The 20,014-nt window shown below is 38.9% G+C and overlaps 1 protein-coding gene across 2 annotated transcripts in view; it reads right to left on the bottom strand.

Annotated features, from left to right (window-relative positions):
* Positions 1-20,014, bottom strand: part of Fbxl4 (F-box and leucine rich repeat protein 4) — a 357,862-nt gene that overhangs the window by 295,599 nt on the left and 42,249 nt on the right. For both annotated transcript variants that reach the window (XM_087187955.1, XM_087187956.1), the window contains exon 2: positions 3,573-3,714. The gene's annotated coding sequence lies outside the window, so the exon portion shown is untranslated. The remainder of the gene's footprint in view (positions 1-3,572; positions 3,715-20,014) is intronic.

The following is a 20,014-nucleotide window of genomic DNA, read 5'->3' as shown; positions in this document are numbered from 1 at the left end:
ACAAGTTAAGTAAAGGAAACCCTGAGAAGCTCAAGCGTGGATCAATCCAGTGTGGAGGGACAAGAGGGAGAAAAACAGGTAAAAAACTGATTTCTGAGCTCTATAATGAGTCCCAATCTATGCCACCTGTACCAAGTCCTAAGGTCGGATAGCTAAAGACATGTCATATACAAGGTGAGGGTGATAGCAGCTCATCTAAATCTCATAATGTGCTATCATGCTAATGAAAATGGGGACTTGGGCCGGGGACTTAGCTCAGAGGTTCTGCCGCCTGCCTCACAAGTGCAAGGACCCTAGTTTGATCCCCTGTAGCAAAAAAGAAAAAAGAAAAAAGAAAAATTGGGACTTAACCTCAATACTACACAGAGTCTGGGATTAAGAAGAAAAGGGGAAGGAACTTTATACTTTCAGAGTTGATGCTGGATATAAGCTACACATTCTAAAACTAATTACCTTATGACTGTCTAATATTCACCATTGAAAAGTGTGCACATCAGCATTAGGTTGCAGATTGGATAAGGCAAAAATCATCAATGGATGTTAAATCTAGAGGAAATTTAATGCAGGGAAAAGTATCTATGTGGTCTTAAAGTGCCCTTTCAAGACCACTTATTAATTGCAAGGAAACATTATTGTATAATGGAAAACTCAGGCAACATCCTGACCGGATGATCACAATTAATATCACCTATAAGAGGAGATGCCTATTATCATTTGCTTCAGGTTATGCCACAGGATCAGCTATGGAATATGTGGGAAAAACGGGCATTCAAGTTAGCCAGAAACTAACCATGAGAGTGCACCTGATAAGAAGAAGAATGCTCTATTAGGAAAAAGATAAGGACCTGTATTCTTCAAAAATCCCAATATCAAAAAAGACTAAACCTAAAAAAAAAAAAGACTAAACCTGTAAAAATGATCTACATTAAAGGAGGCCAAAGACATGACAACTCATTGCAATATGTGAGTCAGACTAGATCCTGTATTTTAAGGGGAAAATCCCATACAGGCCACTACCGATACAATTAACAAGTTTTCAACATGGATCTGAGCCTAGATAAAAAGTATACAATTGTCAAATTTCCTGAAGCTGAAGCTGTACTGGGATTATATAAGAAAATATAGTTTGCTCGGAAATATTTAGGGCTAAAATATCATACTATATGTAAATTACCCTTAAATGGTTCAGAAAATAATATGAGTATATATGCATATATATAACATTATAGAACTATAGATATATGTAGATACGGAGAAAGATTACAAAGAAAGAAAATGAGGTAGAATGTTAACAATAGGCAAATATGATACAGACCTAGGATATTCTTTGTATTATTCTACTTCTTGCAAGTTTTCTGTAAATTTGAAATATTTTCAAATAAGAAGTTTCTTTAAAGCATTTTAAGTCTTTGAGATTATGGGGCAAATAACCTTTTTCTATTTTAAGTTGTATACATCAGACATTTTGTCCCAGCAATGAAAACATGACTATTACAGGGGCCTGCGTGAGTTAAAGCAGCTTTTCCAACTGTACAACATGAATAATAGCAAGACATATTTCCTATCTTGGGGGCTATGAGATAACATTATTGAACATTTACTCCATGCCAGGTACCATGGAGGCACTTCACATTTATTCCTTATTATAATCACTTGAAGTGGGCATCATTATTACCACCATTTTACAGAGGAAGAAATTGAGGAAGTAATTTGCCCAAAGTGACAGAATTACTAAGTGCCAGAGCTAGGATACAAACCTTGATAGTCAACGTGGGTGTGACAGAGCTTTACACAGGCACAGCACCCTGTAAAGACACTATGTGTCTGGGTGTCTTGGACTCAAAGCAGCAGAGATGGTTTCAACTCACTTTTTCTTTTTCATTTTAGTTTATTAGTGCACATGTATACTACATGTTATTTACATTCCTTGTGTGGAGTTGGTGCATGTGCATAATACATCTTAATTCCTTTTGCCATCCCCTTTCCCTCCCACCTCCCACCTCCCCCCTCTATCCCTCTATCTCCTTCCTTTTTTTCCTTCTTTTACATATTTGCCATATATATTATTTACATTCCTTGTGTGGAGTTAGAACATGGACATAACGCACTCCAATTCCTTTGTTTTGTCCCTTGCAACTCACTTCTTTTAAAGGTGAACCAGCATACATTTTGGAATTTGTCAGCTAGCCCTTCCCTGATGCCAGCATTTGGTTACAGCTTCTACTTGCTACAAGTTCCCAGCCTGTAGCCATTGCCAGTCTCTTCCACCTACCAAAAGTAGGGAAGGAACTGAAATTTTACTCCTTCCTGTACCAATGCTAGGACTGGCCCTGCACACCCTGTATCTAATTTGGTCATCACAACTCCCTGTGAGATCCATTTTATTGTACCTATTTAATCATCAAGGAATCAAAGGCCCAAACAATTCAGCAGCTTGCTTTTGTCTGCTGCCCAGAGCTTAAATTCTTTTCATTGACTTGTGTGATTCCATTCTTGATCTGAAAGACAAATACTGCAGGTCAGAGTCTACCAAGAAGCATTTCTGGGATACTCTAAAATCAGTATCCCCCAAAGAGGTAGGGTCCTTAACTAAAAATAAATCCTTATAGAAGAAAGCTCTTTAAGAACTGTTTCTTCTAGATGAAAATCTTTTTTTTTTAAATAATAAATACTCCCAATTTTTAAAAAGTTTAACCTAAATTTATCTAAGAGATTTTATTTGTATTTCTATAAACAATGAAAAAACCAAACATTGGTATAAGACAAGATAAGGCATTCTGGATAAAAGAATGCAAACTCTGAAGAGTGTGCCTTCTGATTTCCCCTTCTTTTCCCCCATTGCCTAGAGTGGTGCAGAGAAAGGGGTGTCCTCACCAAATGTGAGGGCAGCAGCTAGTACTGGTTCCATAGCTGGGAGGCACTGGGGCTCCACTCGAAGGAGGTTAAGAGAAGCCCAAACAAATGTTAAGAAATGGGAATTAAACTCTTTCCATTCGTGCCTGGTTATAATGAATGATGTCTGGGGACTCCTTTGACAAGGAAATTAAAAATCTACATTTCACGATTTAGTGAAAAGAATACTAATTTGCAGTCAAGTTAAGGACAACTCAGGGGCTGGCTCTGTCTCTTACTCGAGCCTCTGACTAGCTGTGTGACCTTGAACAATTTGCTTAAGTTCTCTGGGGTTCCTTGGTATTGCAACCTCTCTGGAGAATACTATGAGGATGCAGGTGAAAGGAACAGGGAACCATAGCAGCTCCCCACTTTCCTATGTTAACCTTTTAGGATGGGGACCCTGGGGTCCCTAAGGCAGTAGTTCTAAAACTTTACTGTACAAAAAATCAGCAGGACGCATTTCCTTGCTCTGATGCAGTATATCAACAGTGCGACTACAGGCCAGACTCCCCAGACCCCACTTCTAGGAACACTAACCAAGGTCTTTTTAACATTACCACATGTGGGGGCCAAAATCATGCTGGAATTGTAGCTCTCTGGATTAAACACACAAAACCACACTTTCTCCTTTACTTGTCTATTTGCATTGGTCAGTGTGCCCAGCAGCCCCCGCTTACTTCATTCCTGAGTGTTTCTTGTGACATTCGGCTGAGTGTACTTCCAGTTCCACGGCAACCTCCCTGTCTGGTCAGATTTATGCCACCATCAGCATCTTCCAAAAACCTAAATCATGCCTTCGACAATCTGTGCAGAGGGGACCTTGAGGCAAAAAAAAAAAAAAAAAAAAAATTTAAGTAGGAAGTGGCATCACTCCATGGCAACTAAAGTCCTTTGAAATGACTTTCACTTCTCCTAAGTATTTTAAAGAAATATTATTAACCACCCCAATACTTGTGAAGTTTTGCTGATATTGCTATTTAGGAAATATACATATAGATGGTAGTGGAAGCCTAACATTGTCTGGATCATCAAATTCCACACGCAGAACTTATGTTTCATTTTAGCCAAAGATTTTTGTTATTGTTTTTTATTTGCTTAACAAAAACAGCCAGTAAGTTAACATATTCAACCTCATTTACTTGTCCTTCCTTCCATTTTCTCCTAACTGATCAGAATGAAAATAAACAGTGGCTGATCCACTACATGCACTAGAAGATGAGGAAGAGGAAGAGGGGAGGAGAGGAGAGAGCCAGGGCCTGGGTTCCTTCTTGTAATGGCAGCACAGCATGAAGGGAGTGTCTGTATGTGCAGCTGTACACAGTTTCAGATCCTACTAATATTTCCAGACTCCCATCTTCACTGCAGATTAAATCAATACATCGAAGCCAGCACACAGACTAAAAAGACCATGCAAACTCCTGGCTGTGGATGCAATCACTCCAACCACTCACTGTCAATTATTGAACAATGCACTAAAATTGTTGATTGTTCTTAAGTTGACTGTGTCTGGTCAATTGTTGGTCTGCTGCTATATGGTGATAATTTCTAGGACTATAATCAGTGTCTTATAAAAAGGAAATGTGGTGGTCATAACAATGGAAAAATAAGCCCTTAGACTCACATAAGTCACACGCATATGCTGCCCTTCTCATAATAGGTAAGAATTTCTCTTCCTGTCTCATTCTCCCCCTTCTCTTCTCTCACTCTCATATTCACATAGAAATTCTTCTTGTTCCAGAACACTAAAATCAACATCAACGAGTTGTGTTTTGTTCAGCCCCAGTATCTTCTCATAACCATTCCTGAAATATCCTAAAGCAATCACTTGTTGCTGCAGGGGAAAGGCATAGCATGAAAAAGAATATAAAATGAGGCCTGTGAAATCTCTAAAATTTTCAGATGTGACTGAACTAAGCCATCTATATATCTTAGTCAAGTACAGAGCTCCCCCTAATGACCAGCCCATGAGGGGAAAAAAATTAGAACCATAAGCTTTACATCGTCCTACATTTCCATTTACAGATAACAAATAAGCCACTTGTCCAGTGCTAATCATGCTGAAGATAATAATGCTCTCCTTGTACCCTCACACCTGCCACCCATAATTTTCCTGCAACCCTTGGTAGGCTCCACGTCAGAATACCACTTGTCAAAGTCACCTGCGGGGGTCCCCAGGTCCCCCACTGAGACCCAGTTTGTGGCACAGTGAGACCTTTCACTCTGACCTGGCATAGATGGCATCACCTCATCATAAGTGTCAGGCTGTCACAATGGACTACTGGGACCCATTTGAAAAATTATATTTTGGGGCTGAATTAAAAGATTGCATTTCTCTTGAAGGCCAGCTGTTGGCTGATTCCAGTGCCAAGAAGATACTCTTGGAGGTGCATTCATGTTTCTTTATATCACTGCTAATCCTCTTGCTGGGAACCAGCCAGGAAAGCTCACTAGGGGCTCATTTGCTTACTGATAGGGCAGGACCCTTCTACCTACTCTGTGGTAGGAACACCAAAAACCAAATAATACACAGAATCCTCCAAATACCAGCACCTTCCACATCAAAGGAGAATGAATGTCATTTTCTGAAGCTGGCAGAAGCCTCCTAGTCACTCAGGGTCACAACCCAAGCAGAATAAAAATAAAATAAAAGAAAATAAAAACATGGCTCCCATCCAGACATCTCTGCCTCTCATCCTCTCTCAAGCTGTACTCCAGTCAACTCTGTAGGTCCTGTGTCCCTCACCTGGGTTCCCATATTTCATACCCCATCTTATGATTTGACTTTAAATGTCCTTCAAAGTCCTCTATGCTAAATACTTGGTCAGCAGCCTGTTGTCCTATTGGGAAGTGGTGGAACATTTAAGAGGTGGGCCCTAGTGGAAGGAAGTTAGGTGACTAGGGCTGTGCCTTGAGACTCGCCACTTCTTGTCTCTTTCTTTGTTTCCCAACCCCCACCCTGCCATGATGCACTGCCTTGCCACCGGCCCAAAGCACTGGGGCCAATTGACCAGGGACTGAAATCTCTGAAACCATAAGCTAAAACCTTTCCTCCTTTCAAGTTGATTTTCTTAACAAAAAAAAACTGAGTAGTAAACCCCAATATCTCCACCCCAGCCCTCAGTCAGAGCACTCAGAGCAGTAACCTGCTCCAGGACCTGTTGTGGGGATGCAGGGGATGCAGCATTACTAATGCACTTAATCCAGAGGTGGCAAATTGCAAATCCATGAATCCAGCCAAATCAAGGTAATCAGCGAGATTTTTAGGTTGTCTTGGCCCTCATCCTTCAGATCCTAGGACCAAGCCACACACAGCTGGCTCCAGAGGAGCTGGGGGCCAGCATCCTACCCAACCCACCCTAGCTGCCCTGCCACAAGCCACTGGCCTGGCCCCTGAGGCACTGTGTTTGCAACCATGAATTAGTCAGATATATAACACATTAACACAGATTGATTTATTTGCATCTCTCCCAGGTAACATTTTAACCCAGTTAAAATGCCTGTCTACAGAAAATTCCTAAGAAATTATTCAAATGAAATCTGATAATAGGAGGGTCAATGGGGGGAAATACTCCAGCTTTAGAAGGATTTTCAGCAATCCCTCTAATTTCTCAGTGATGATTGCTTGCCACATTTTCAAACTAGGACTTACTTTGTATTATCTGGTAGATCAAATTAGTTCCACTTAAGTATTAAAAATAGGAAACACAGAATAACCTTAAACTCTTTTTGGAACAAAGTAGACTGTGCATAAATAAACATAAATTTCTGAGATAGATGGACCTGAAAATAAACTCAAGTCCAGGGCCTCAAAGAAATCACAATATTTTGTTTGTGTCTTTTCTGTGTCTTCTTTTCCTTCTGATTCATTTTTAAATGAATCTGTATTCACAAGATACTGCAAAGATGCTTCCTTAAGACAAACGCTGTGTTGTGTTCAGCTAAGAAATTAAAAAATCTGGGCAGGTCAAGAGTTATCAGAACATCAATCACGAGTGTCAAAGTACAGACAACCAAAGTAAAATTTTCAGGTTAAGCAGAAATTAAATTATTTTGAGAAGGAAATTGCAAGACTACTGTTTAATATTTTTCTCTTTAAAATAAAAGTTTGGTTAGGTGTGTTTATTTACTTAACTAATACTGTTAAATAAATACTGTTAATACTGATAAATAAATACTGTATTGGGTAGATATTGTGCTATTTAAGGAATACAAGTCTTACATCAAACTGCAAATGCTTTGAAGACAGAAAGTACCCAACTTTTGTTGTTTCCCTGTAAACCCTCAACCTAGAACTCTATGCTTCAGAATCACACTTAAATACTTGCTGCCTGTGTACATGAAGCCATGCTTCTCAGCCTATTATGACATAGCTTGTCCTGTTTTACCTGAAAGACTTTTCCAATTAGAATGTTATAATCAGAAGTTAATCAGGCAGAACGTTCATAATACTGTCTATAATTTTACCAGGAAAAATATATTTATTCTAGAAATTATTTTCTTAGTCTCTCTACCTTTTACATCTCCATAATATTGAGTTTTTAAAAATTATGGACAAAAATTTTTAATGTAATTATAAAAATGATATAAAATATTTTTCATAAAGATTACTAGAAAGGTATTCTTGATTGGTTTTAAATGTCTTCCTTTGAATCTTCAACTTGGATAAAAACTTTCATTGACCCATATAGTCAGTTTGCCAACTATTTTTTCTAATTTTAACAAAAAAAGAAACAATAATAAAAATTGTTCGTTGGAAATGTGATTCAAAAAGAGGTGGCTAATTCAATTTCTACATCTTCCACGGTGGCTATGAGACTATAAAATGAACATCTGTGATTATAACAGAGACCTTTAAGTATTGAAAGATAAAATCTTAGAAATACTAGAAATTTAGAGGTTGTCTAATCTAAATCCTCCACTTAATGGAAAAGGAAGCCCAGGCAGAGAGAGCTGAAATGAATTGTGTAAAGAATCATACTTTTTAGAAATAAAACCAGCCATAACTCCTGGTCTGGTATGCCTCCAGCATTCCAGGTATCACTTGCTTAATTAGCAAAGTGAAGATCCAATATGTTGAATATTCTGCATTAAATTAATATGACCAGGTGTCTTAAACAAACATCCCCCTCCTACCAGATTTTAGTCTTTTAAGTCTTTCTTAGAGTAAGAATCACTGACTGCACCCAATCATCTTTTAGAAATATGAACACGTGTTTATTCATTGGTGTTTACTGCCACACTTACTGTCATACACACTTCCCAGATTAGGCACTCCAAAATGAAAAAAGAAATGAGAAATTCCTCCCCCGCAACTCTAGTAGCTGACACTCTCTTGGAAGAGACAAGAAATAAACATGCAAAATAGTTAACCGACAATAAAAATAATCACACTAAAGCATTAGAAGAGCACTGTCACAGGACTTGTGAAAGAGCAAGACAGACAGTAGGCATCACAAGATGCCCTTTGAGAAGCTGATTCTTGAACTAGATTCAGTCAAAATGTTAAAGGGAGGAGACAGCAGGAGAAATCAGGTAGAGTCAGCCTTACTTCAGTGAAATACCTTTGGTTAATCTGCTTTTCTCCTTAAATTCATTGTTATCAACAACTACAGAAAAAGAAAGTCATCCCAACACTGAACTCTAGAGGTTCCTGACGCTTACACCCCATCTTCCCATTGCATGCTCAAGAAAGCAACATCTTCTCAGCACCTTTTTGCACCAGGCTTCTGTATCACACATTAGTAGGCATAGACCTAGAAGAAGACTTCACACTGTGTTTCTGGTCAGATTTGATACTCAGATGCAAACTAACATTCCTGGTAATAGATAAACTCCCCGTGCCCATAGCTGAAGGAGGAGTGATTTAAAGAAGAACACCTGCCCTGGAAAGACTCGTTGCTTCCTTTGCATAGACACAGGCTCTATCTCTTTCACTCTGGCACCAGGGAAACTTTGTGCTAGCTCCACAGACCTAAGAAAAAGAAAACAGCAACCGCTTCAGTGGCCACTATATACACACAAGCTCATATAATCCTCAAATCAACACTACATGGTGATGTTGGCATCAACAGCATGCTCAGGGTCACATCAGAAGCTAGCACTGGCTGGAATGTGAAGTCAGGTGAGCCTGACCACCTCAGGTTTGCATTTGCACAAACATCTGCGCCTCTGTGGGAGATCACGCAAGGCAAAAATGAGAAAAGAGCCAGAAAGAGAAGGGAAGGAAAAGAAGGAGAAAGGGGGGGGGGGGGGGAGGAGGAGGAGGAAGGAGAAAGACAAAGAGGGAGGGAGGGAGGGAAGAGAGAGAGAGAGAGAAAGAAAGAAAAAGAAAGAGAAAGAAAGAAAGAAAGAAAGAAAGAAAGAAAGAAAGAAAGAAAGAAAGAAAGAAAGAAAGAAAGAAAGAAAGACAAAAGAAAAAAGAAAGGAAAGGAAAAGAAAAGTCCTTTTCCTGGAGCTCCAGCTGTTCACTAAACTTAACAGAGTTGCAGTCAATTAGTGGCTGAGTAATTCAGGGAGAGGAATTCCTGCTGGTAGTAGATTGATAGATGGACCTGAGGAAAGCCTGGAATCTTGTGAACTCCTGTAGGGGAGGGTCAAGTCATCATCCTTTCTCCCCCTCCCCATATTTAGGCAGTGTTTTCCTTGTTCATTCACAAGTTTTAAAATAATGAATCTTCAAAATTTTGCTTATGATATAACTATTTTATCCATACTATCCATTTAGCTTGCCTTTTAAACTTTTACCTTTTTTCTAGGATGGCACAAGATGGTGATAACTTGCTAAAATTTGATCACTGACAATTGTCAGAAAAGGTGATGCCTGCTAGTGTCTATGGTGTGAACAATCAGTGCCCTGCAATTCCTGGCACAGTGAAGGCCCGTGGCAGGATGAAGGGCATCTCTGGTCATTTGTAGCATCTGTTCTAAACAAAATGTTCTTCTTTCCTTGGCATGGGTCTTTGAACTAAATACAGATTCTGGTTCAAGTTTTCTTGGCCGTGCCCACATTCAACCAGGCGGACTGATGGGCCCTACAGTATGTTCTGATCTGACATCAACAAGGGGATGGCATGGAGGGAGACTAGCATCACAATAGAATTTTGCTTCTTCTGCTTCAGTTGGGATTCTCTTTTTCCTTTCCAAGCTTATCAAAAAGAAATGAGAAGCCAAGGATCACAAAAGAACTAACAACAATCTGCCAGATTAGAAAATATTTTTTAAATGATGAGAAAATGTTTTACAGCTTAACCTGGCAAACAGTTTTACACATAAAAATTTTCAAAACCATAGTACTGAATTCTAGGCCTGAACTGTGCTTCCTGTTATGTTTCTAATATTCTGTTCATAAAATCTCTGAAGACTGAGACTATGCAGAACAGTTACTGCTATTTCAGATACAACCTGTAATAAAGTTAATCGGGCACATATTTAACAACATACATGTGGTAATTGTTATGGTACTGCATAGTAATTGGACATTAAGACTAAATGGTTCACATAAATTATAGAAAAATGAAAAAGTCACATTATCCCTTCCTCTGTATCACTGGTCCCCAAATGCCTATCTGTAGTCCACTTATACCTGGTGTATCTGGAGAGCATTTGGAAATTTTAAAGTTCTGCCCCACACCCAAGAGCCAGTCAGTAGTTCTGTTATATGAAGTTACTTTGCACTATATACCAAGGAGCTCAAATTCAAAAGCCTTCACGGGTGAGCAAGAAAGGTTGTATATAGGATAATGTAAGTCTATATATAAGAAAATAAATATATCACCCAAAGGCATTTAGAGTGAGAATATCTTTTAATAATGTGAGCTATGCGTGCTGTGCCACCCCTTTCTTACCTTGTACCCCTGAAAAATTCATCTGTTGCTGAATTGAAGCTGATGGTCTGAAACCCTTATAGACTGTATCATATTACCTATATCTTAAGGTTTAGTATTCCAGGCACATGAAAGAGAAATGACACACAAAGATAATTCCTATTGGATGTGGCCATGCCCTTCACATATTTTAGCTAGTCCTAAATCAGAGTTCACCATACATCTTCACTCATTTGTCCACTGAGTGAATTTTTACTGGGCACTACTATGTGCAGTCACCAGCCTCGACACTGAAAACACAAAGCGCAATTTGCAGGGATAGATCTCAAAATCATTTTAATGGCCAGAATTGTATAAAACTATTCATTTGAATGCAAATATAAAAACTGACTACTCATGTCCAAGAGCTGGGGAAATAGATTACGAGAAGAAGATATTTTGAAAGATATTACTCCCCCATCTCCCACATCCCAAGACCCATTCAGAGACCAGGCCACTGTCTGAAGCTCTGAAACTCTCAGAAGCAGACATTACCTCATGCTACATGGCTTTCTCATTCAGGGTGGCTCCAATAGAAGAGGGGCTTCCAGGACATTCCATCCTGCCAGTAGTTAGGTGATATATTTGAAATAGCCCATTTCTGGGGCGTTCTAATGAGTGACATTTACAAGGTGTTCTGCTCTTCCTTGAATCAAATGATATGGAGATTTCTTTTATCTTACACTCCACCAGCCCTTGCTTAGTGTTTATATGGCCAAAATCTGGAGCAAGTCACTCAATTCCATTCCAGCACTCACTATTTCACTGCTGAAATGCAAACTCCCCTGGGTAATTCCAGGCAATTTCTTTACCCAGAGATCATCTCTGGCCACAGAGCAGCTCAGCTGCAACCCACACTGTGTGCGCTGCATAATACTGTAACATTTTCAGAGTCAGGGAAGATTTATTCAGTGATCAACTGCTTCAGCATCCTGAATCACTCCAGAGACAGTCTGTTAAAGAGGGGACCTTGAGGGAACTGAAAATGTAAGCAAGAAGTGAAATAATCCTCTCTTTCCCTTTTAACCCCCTAAGCCCTATAAGAAAATAACATTAGCTTTTTATATGCATAGAGGAAAATGCAATTCCCTCAAAACAGTGAGAGTGTTTATCTGTAAAAGGTGAAATTAAAGGTGATTTTTAGTCTCTTTTTTATTTTTGCTAATTTATATTTTCTATAGGAAACTAATTCTGTAGTAAGAAAAATGTTTTAAGATGCGTAATTACATATTGTTCTTCAAAAAATAATACCCTGAATGGGGAAAATAGCTGTCTCCGGAACCAAGTCGGAATTTCAAAGGCCAGAACACCACTCACAAAAGTGACAGAGGGGTTAAATAAAGCCAAAAAGTAAAGGCAAAGTTTGTAATCATTGAAATCAATATAAGCCAGAGGTTGGGAGTGTAGCTTAGTGGTGGAGCATTTGACTAAGATGAATATGATCTTGGGTCTGAGCCCCAGCATCAAAGAAAGAGAGAGAGAGAGAGAGAGAGAGAGAGAGAGAGAGAGAGAGAGTGAGAGAGAGAGCCAGAGAGACAGAGAGGAAGAAGAAGAAGAAGTAGGAGGGGAGGGAGGGAGAGAAAAAAGGAAATCTAGAACAAAATATGTCTGAGGAGTATAAAAAATTGTACAGTGCCATGTATAATTCTCTAAGACAATCCAAAAATGAATGTCTAATCTTCCATCTACAATAGAAATGGGCACGTACAGCCTTGTTCCTCACTGATTGAAAACCTTAAGAAGCAGATGACATAATTCTCTGCCTCCCCCAGTCTGTGCACTTTTGGAGCACAGATGCCTTCAAGGAGGAAGGAAGAGCAAACCGAAACTTGGATGATCATTGAACTCAAGGTCAAGGTGAACAGTCTCTTACATACAGACCTACTTTCCTATGATATCCTGCAGTCAAGCTACAACCATGTATACAAATACACTGATATAATTCAATTTTTTACCAAAAGAAATAAAGTCACTCAATAACCTTTTTTGTCTGCTTGGTGGCAAGATTTTTAACTTTTTTGTCATCTGATCTCATGTGTAACAGCCAAGAACAAAATTCCTGAGAAAGTATAGCTAAGAATGAACACCAGGAAAAACAGCTACTAGTAGGGCAGGTAGGCACACTGCAAGCAGAGGCTATTCTGAAGAGGCTGACTACAGGGACAAGGCGGGGAATGGCTTTCAGATGGCAATAAACCTGCACATGATCAGATAGAGTTAGACAGACAAAGATATGTAAAACTACTAGATGCCAGTAACATCTGTGTCAGGAAACAACCATTCACAAATTGTGGGTTTTGTTTAAACTTTCAATATGAAGGATGACTATTTATAACTTTAAGAAAAAAAAGAGAAATCTCTCCATAAAAACAGATTAAGCTTGGGTCCCTACTATAAACTGAATTAGGCATTAAATTTCAACCTATTTATGGAAATTTAATTAATTATCATTTCACTGATGTAATAAAAGCACAAACAACTAGCTTTTATTACCTAGAATAAAAGGCACTCCACTTAATTAATCATTTTTACCAGGTGAATATTATTAGTCATTGTTTGGCCTTCAGTTATGACATATCCAATCAGCTCACCCGGAAAATTAAAAATATCAGTGTCACAGCTTGATCTTTTTCTGTCAGTAGTTGTGAGAAAGCAAAATAAAAGAAAGACTTGAAATTAAAAAAAAAAAAAAAAAAAAAAAAAGAACCAGACACACAGACAAGGTGAGACAAGGGGGAGGAATCATCATTTCCATAGAATTATTTTATTTTGACAGAATATACATTTTTCTCAGTGCAATTTGCTCCTTAACTATCCTGTGAACCTCCCTTCCTGTGATGTGAGTCCTGCCCTCTATCTCCTGATCTAGACAGATGCATCAAGGACGGCCCTCAAAAATCAATGTGCCCTCTGAAACAGGATGAAACGAAGATTTTAAAGCTAGATACTTATGCTTATGTAGTTTTAGATTTTTTAATCCCTTTAAAGGAATGTTTCACCAGTGTTATCAGATTTGACATTGTTTTCTCTTTTTCTAATCACATCCCATAATAAATTTGAGTACCAATTCAAGATTTAAAATGTTTTGAATAAAAAAAAGGAAAAGGAAAAAACAGAGTGAATGGAGGCGTTATTTAAGAAATATGTAAGCAGAGACCAGGCTCCCTACCATTCCACCATTCCAGCTTCTATCAAGTGGTAACATTGAAATATCTACCAGAATAATCCATTCTCTTTTTCTGAATCATCTAAGACCATCACTGATGAAAATAAGTGCTCTCTCACTCTCATACACACACATGCACGGACACACACACACACGATTGAGAGATGTCACCATGAACAATCCCAAAGGCTATGCATTTACTCATTTCTAAATGCTATATAATTTCATTTTAGGGACAATTAAATATGTATTTGCATTCAAGAATATATGCTGACATGTGATGTGTGCAAGCCAGAGAAGCTGCAGAGGTTTGTAGCCAAATGATTTTATTCACATCAAACCTACACCTGCAAAACATTCCTGATTTTTCAGATCTTCCTTATAAATTTTCTACTTAATCAATATGTTAAGGAGGCATTTTGCTTGTTTGTTTCTTAATTCATGTCCATTTTAGGCACAATTTTTTTCTTAGATTTACTAAGCTGTGATTCCAACTTCCATATAAGCATGTTAGTAAATAATACATTCCCTTGTCAGCCTTAGCAAATATCTGTAGGTTACAATCTTTCCTCTTCTTTCCATTCGTCCATTTGGCACCCATCTCATCCAGCAGCGACACACAGTCAAGCGAAACTACTCTAAGCATTGTGTTTAACCAAGATGCATGGCAGCGTTTCACTGTCGGGGTGGCAGCACTGGGTGACCTGTAGCACAGCCCTCAGTGAAGTGAAAACCATTTCACTAGCTGTCTTTTCAACTGTGACAGGCCTTAGTCAAAAAACCAGGGAGTGTGACCTGCCAATCAGAGGAGTGAGAGGCCCGTGGGCCATATGTCACACAACTGTGCAGCCCCTTCTGACTTTTGGTGTGAGCAATCCCCAGTCAGCAGGCTTTCTCACCCATGAGCTGCAGAAACGAGGGTTTTTCCATCCTCATTTGTAACTTGTTTGGTCATAGAATCAGGTGACTTAACTGTGAAAATTATTTCCCTTGTGGTACCTGTCATTGGTTGAAACATGCAATTATTGATCTGCTAGACCCACAATTCCCCAGAAAAGATCGCTGGTCCAAATCTGAGAGAGTAGCAGAATCTATGTGTGGCACTAGCAGGGTTTTGCCCATCACCACTGCCAGAAATGTGGCAGTGAAGCAGGGACCACATTTCTCCTAGAGTGGAAATCAATCTGTTAAGTTGCTAAGCCCCAACTCAGAGCATCACAGCCTTTCATCCCCATGCAAGCTCCAAGCTTCAAATGAGAAAATGTGGTGAAAATACTCAAATGTCAAAAGTGCTATATATATGTTATTATCGCCATTGCTACTAGTAATAATGATATCAGACTCTTCATTTTGGCCTTCTGGTACTTGGTACTTTTTGCAAACTGTCCTACAGGACAGGTTTAAAGAGAACTTTGGCTTTGACAACTCAAGGCATTTTGAGAAAATTATTCCCTATATGACCTTAAAGAGTTTGTAAAGCAGTGCATCATGATTTCCTGGAAGGTTTATCAAAACACAGATTGCTGGGCCCCACCTAAGGAGTTTCTGATTCAGTGAATCCAAGATCAGGCCCAAGAATTACATTTCTAACAAATTCCTACATGATTAAATTCTCCCATTTTAAATTCCTATAATGTAATACCTGAGGCTGGGTAGTTTATAATTTTTTTAAAAAGGGTGTATTTAGCTTACAATCTTGGAGCATCTGCACCTGCTTAGCTCTGGTGAAGACTTTTTGGGCCCTGTCACATGGCAGACAACATCGTGGTGGGAGTATACGGGTGAGGGAGAGATCACAAGAAGCCAGAGAGCAAGAAAAGTCAGTCTTGTTCTTTTATACAACTTTCTTGAGAGAGCTAACCAAGTCCCACAAAAACTGACTTAATCTGGGCAGCATCGCAATGACCTGACCACTGCCCAGTGGGCCCCACCTCACAGAGGTCTACCATGTCAACACCACCACACTTGAAGCCAAGCTTCCAGCACACGAGCCCAAACCATAACAGTAGCGCCAATGATGCTGATCTTGGGGCTGCTTTTCAAGATTCATGTCTATAAACAAAGGGACATGTATATGGAACAGTAAGAGTTATTTCAGAGAGGTAAAAATAAATTCATTATATGGTGAAATGTGGGTGGTGAGCAAAGAGGGGAAGTCAAAATGTTTGTACTAAAGAATTACCAGGCTATCATATACACAGTTCATCTAGTTTAAATCTCATCTAGACATGAGTTAACTGAGGCAATTTTACTTAGAGGTGAGGTAACAAAGACAATGGGCTGGCCCATCAATAACAAAACTAAAACTAAAATTTAGCTCTGTATTGTAACTGAGTATCTTCCAGTGTAAAATATTGCCAGTTGTTAAAGCACAGAGACTTCCTGTCTAGGGGAAAGAATTTTCACTATCTTTGGCAGAGAAAGCGATCTCATATTTGATCTCTTTAAGGAAGAGTAACACTCAGATAACCCACTTTAGTCACTTGCACTGAAAAGGAGGAACAAAAGATGAGGCATCGTGAGATAAAATACAACCCAGCTATGCACACCTAGGTTTTCAAGGAACAGCAAATTTACTAACAAGGTTTGGTGACTCAGTAGATGACCTGACATTGATTTTTAAACTTTCTCTTCCTTGTCTTGACTTCACTATTCCGGAGGTTCTGGAGTAGCACAATTTCCTGTATTATTTTTGACAGCATCTGCTTTCAGCGAGCATTTCAGTTTTACTTGTGCCTGGCAGAGACTGAGGCTGCACTTGCCCTGGAAGCATGGGCCAGCTCCCGGACCGAATGAAAAATTTTCACTCTTTTTAGGAATATCTCCACATAAGAACTGTCTGATAAATTCACCAGCTGCCACTCACGGCTGTTTAATCCCCACTGTGCTGGTTTGAGAGCATGGAATCTTTGCTCTTGTTTGTGGTGAAAATACTGACATCCTCTTCAGAACTATGAGTTTGTGAATGGATAGCCAACATGCTCAGCCCTCACCATGGAACAAATAAATGTGCACAAATTTGTTCTGAAACTGAAAAAAGGCTGAAAGTATGAGGCAATTCCTAGAATGGTTAATTGAGGTGAGTTATTGTAATTCAGTGCCTTAGACATAATAGGCCCTTGATAAGCATATTTTGAACTGGTTGAATTGTAATGACACACTCACTTTAGATAGTCCTTTTCCTAAGAACTAATATAACTCATGCTTTCACTTCCTCATCTGAAAAAAAGGAATCACTAGTGAGTCACAGACATTATATGACAATGTAATTAATTTATTCACTACTCTGAATTTCTTCCAAGTAACATGCATGTTATATTTCAGGTATTGTAAAATACTATCTATACTAGTAGTAAGACAATTCTAGAAAGACATCTCCAATGTAGTCATCACTACTTATAATAGTAATGAAAACAATACTGTCAGACTATTGTTTAGTTAGCAGAGACTTACTATAGAGTTGTTTATATGCCTCTCTGTGCATTCCCAACACTAGAAGTGTCAAATTCTAAATTTTCTTTCATTCACCTACTGGTGTTAAGAAAGATAGGAAAATAAGGATGGGAGCTGGTAAATGTTGAGCAATTGGCTCTCTGGGGAGTGAATGTCCTGAGTCACAATGTTTGCCAATTTCTTTGGTGTAAATACCCCACCATGTTCGATTTTAAGCTGCCAACCACTTAACAACTGACTTGAAAAATTCCTGACAAAAATTGGCTCTCATGAGCTGCTACAGGCTGGCACTAGCACAACACTGGATGGGGAAGAAATCACATGTGGCAAAATTATCCCTCACTAACTGACAGGACTTTCCCCACCCTAAAAAAAATCAGAGTGCTAAGACTAAAAAAATTTACTGTTTTAGGAGGCAGGTAACCTAAATTATAGTTATTTGCCAACAACCACATAGGTAAATAGTTCGGTAATACATAGAATTAACTGAACTGATACCAATTCAGTGTAACTGGGACTATAATAAAGCTCAAGTAATTATTTCATGAAGCCTGAAGAAAATTCTCGGATGTCTGTCCTGACATTGGCATGTATTGGTCCACTAACTGGCACAACATTTTAAATTACCAGTCACAGTACAATTCCCTATGCTGTTATCAAGATCAAGTGTGACAGAGTGCTGGGATGAAAAGAGCCCTGACGCTGGCCAGAAAAGTTTTGGTACCTCTACTAGATGACTTAGAAACAATGTAAGCTTTCTAGGCACTAGTTTGTGCTATCTATAAGTAAATAACCCCCTAAATGTTCTTCTGGCTCTAAAATGCTAAACTTCTAAGTAAAATTTTATTTTAAAATCATTTCAGTTCTTTGGAGTTTAAAACTATGCTCTCAGGGATTTAGCTCAGTGTTACTGTGCCTGCCTTATCAGCACAAGGTCCCAAGTTTGATCCCTGGTACAGAGAAAAAAAATAATAAAACTATGCTCTCTCCAAAGTACTGGTGGAGAAAAACAAAACAAAACAAAAAAACCCTTCTTTTAATAAAAACAACAAACATGTCATTAGGGCTTTCTCTTGGAACTGACAAACCACTTGGGCAGAATCTTCACTGAGAGTGTGCAGGAAGACCACCACATATCTGCTCCTTGTTCTTTAATAGTTTCAGTACGGAGGTCTGGCATTTGTTTCTGAGCTTCATACCCACCCAACAGCATGTTTGTTAATGACCTGAATGGCCATGTACACAAACACCACCTCTCCCCAGAGTCCAGATGGCCTTATTAAGGCCCAGTGGCTTCCTGACCAATATAGCTAAGGGTCTCTTTGGCATAAAATGTTGATTTTACAAGATGGATTTTAACAAAATCTTTATCACTCCAACTAGAAATTAAAATTACATTGAAGGTAAAATTCTAGGCCAATTGCATATAATACTGTTGTCTATTCACTATGTGATTCATTCTTGAAGCTGCCATGAAGTTGGGGGGGTGGGTGATTGGCGATGAGAGTTTCCAGATGGGGTATGCAGACCCCATTATATTGAGTCTATGAGGTCTGTTAGCCTAGGTGTATAAAGATATAGTTCACAGAAGTGACTATCAAATGATTTTAAAAGAGGACCCAGGTTAGAATTTTAGATTGCTATGAACATTCAAAATAACAACTTTTTTAAGAGATGGAGGAGGGGTGGGCCAGGGATTTAGTTCAGTGGTGCTGTTGCCTGCCTCACAAGCGCAAGGTCCTGAGTTCAATCTCTGGTACCCAAAAAAAATTAAAAGAAAGAGATGGAGGAGGGGAAAGGGGATGAAAAAAAGGAACTGAGGCCTGTTATATACATGTACCAACTCCACACAAGGAATGTAAACATTATGTACTGCAAATATGGACTAATAAAAAATAAATGAAAGATAACAAAATAACTTTTATGTGGAGTTCTCCAGGTATTATTAATTTGTGAATTAAAACTTCAATTATTAAAGGCTGATGTAATATTTTGGTCTCCTCGAATCAACATCAAACAACTAAATCTTAAATTTATTCCTCTAAAACAATTAAAATAAATATAATATTGAGCAAAATTACCAAGATTATGCTCTAACAGGTTCTGTGAAACCAGGAAATGAGGCAGTGTTGGAGAACACATGAGGAAGAGTGGTAAAGGATACAGTCATTGAATAAAAGGAAAGGGTGAAAATAAAAAAGTAAGCTTTCAGAACTATTTACAGTGTATGAGTTTCCTGGAACAAGAAAAGCCTAGCTTTGAATCTTTCTGATTATTAATTTTTTTAAGGAACAACAACAAAAAAGAACTTTATTTAAATCAGGCCCTTAGCGGGTTGGCTGTGCACACGAACTCCTCGCTCAGCCTGCAGATGTCTGTCTGAGCTGCCACATGGCAAGAACCAGCCCCGAGGGCCTCAGGAGCCCAGTATAAGACCCAAAACTTCTTATTTTGGTGCGGGTTCCAAAACTCCTCATCCCTTTCCAGTTCATTACAAACGCCTATTGTTTGCCATATTTATCTGCCATCACTGCTGTTTGTTAGCAAATGGAAAGCGAACTGCCAGGACTAAATTTCAACCTGCCCTCAGAATAGTGCAAAGGCGCTACAGGAATTGCTCGACAGATGGTCTTTGAAT

Source organism: Heterocephalus glaber, unplaced genomic scaffold (genome assembly GCF_053883595.1).
Source record: "Heterocephalus glaber isolate CG9 unplaced genomic scaffold, H.glaber_assembly_v1.0 deba00001523, whole genome shotgun sequence".
NCBI classification, from domain to species: domain Eukaryota; kingdom Metazoa; phylum Chordata; class Mammalia; order Rodentia; family Bathyergidae; genus Heterocephalus; species Heterocephalus glaber.
Note: the sequence above shows the minus strand (reverse complement) of the source record. Positions and strands in the feature narration are given on the sequence as shown.